The following is a 1,221-nucleotide window of genomic DNA, read 5'->3' as shown; positions in this document are numbered from 1 at the left end:
GCACGTACACACAACACACATACATATATTATACACACACGTGTACATTATACATATATATATATATATTGTATAGTGTACATGCATATATATATATATTACATTGTATATACTACTACACATGTGTGTGTGTGCGTGTGGTGTTGTGTATATGCATGCCCCGCCCCCGCCCCACACACCACACATCCCACACGCCACTTTTTTTCTTTTTTATTCTTTTTTAATCTCTTGCGAGTTTTGTAGTTTTGTGTTGTCGTTGTGTTGCACACACACACACGTGTGTAGAGATATGGGCATACATATATATATATATATATTACACATACACACATACACACATGCACATGTTATGTACAAACACACACACAAGCGCCGGAGCGGATCATGCACCACCACAGACGGCGCACGTATATATATTATATTACTATTATTATATATACGACGCATGGCGGCGGCGCTTCATCCGTAATGTCTCCCCCCAAGGGCTCTCTTTTTTGCGTTTGCATTTCCCCCCACCCACACACACACACACAATGAATGCATGCGTTGTAGAGTAGGGGTTAATTTTTTGTTCGACACTGAGAAATATGGCATGCACGGGGATGACTCTGAGGAGCTTCTCCCATGCGCCGTTTGCGTTCAAAGATTCGGTAATTGAATGATTCTGCAATTGATACCACATATCGCACTTTGCTGCGTTCTTCAACGAAATAGGAAGCCAAGTCATCCATCGCGACACGTTGTTTGGGCCGTGCTTTACAACGCGGCACAAAAAAACACACGCAAAGCGTGCGGAATATATAATAATATATATATATTAAATATAAACCACACGACGAAATACGCATATTATAATATGTGCACACACGAAGTCAAGCCGCAATTACATTTTTCTACACAACACACTGTGTAACGTGCAAGTATATATATATATGTGTATAATATATATTATACACATATATATGCTTACACGTACAGTGTGGATGTATCAGTGCGAAGAGAAGCAGCAGCAGCAGCAGCAGCAGCAACACACACACACACACACAGTCATTTCCTCCCCCTGTCTCTCTCTAACCCCCCCCCCTCTCTTCTCCTTTCCACCACACTACTAAACAACAAATTCCACACCACACGCACAACGACACTACGACTTTCGTCCCCGCCGCCCTCCACACAGCAGCAGCAGCAGCAAAAGCAGTAGTAGCACAGTCCGTGAGAGTA

General features: G+C 42.6%; 1 non-coding gene across 1 annotated transcript, besides 7 other annotated features; it reads right to left on the bottom strand.

Annotated features, from left to right (window-relative positions):
• Positions 1–19: 19 nt before the first annotated feature.
• Positions 20–99: a microsatellite.
• A 196-nt stretch (positions 100–295) lies between these two features.
• Positions 296–335: a microsatellite.
• Positions 336–408: 73 nt separating this feature from the next.
• Positions 409–439: a sequence feature (AT_rich).
• A 131-nt stretch (positions 440–570) lies between these two features.
• Tc00.1047053442265.10 lies at positions 571–742 on the bottom strand. Its single transcript, XR_008254455.1, has one exon. It is a non-coding gene; the product is annotated as a 5.8S ribosomal RNA (M3) (ribosomal RNA).
• A 53-nt stretch (positions 743–795) lies between these two features.
• Positions 796–828: a sequence feature (AT_rich).
• Positions 829–921: 93 nt separating this feature from the next.
• Positions 922–964: a microsatellite.
• A 38-nt stretch (positions 965–1,002) lies between these two features.
• Positions 1,003–1,030: a microsatellite.
• A 144-nt stretch (positions 1,031–1,174) lies between these two features.
• Positions 1,175–1,206: a microsatellite.
• Between the last annotated feature and the right edge of the window lie 15 nt (positions 1,207–1,221).

This window comes from Trypanosoma cruzi (genome assembly GCF_000209065.1).
Source record: "Trypanosoma cruzi strain CL Brener chromosome Unknown tcruzi_1047053442265, whole genome shotgun sequence".
Classification (NCBI taxonomy): Eukaryota; Euglenozoa; class Kinetoplastea; order Trypanosomatida; family Trypanosomatidae; genus Trypanosoma; species Trypanosoma cruzi.
This window is presented reverse-complemented; position numbering and strand designations above follow the sequence as displayed.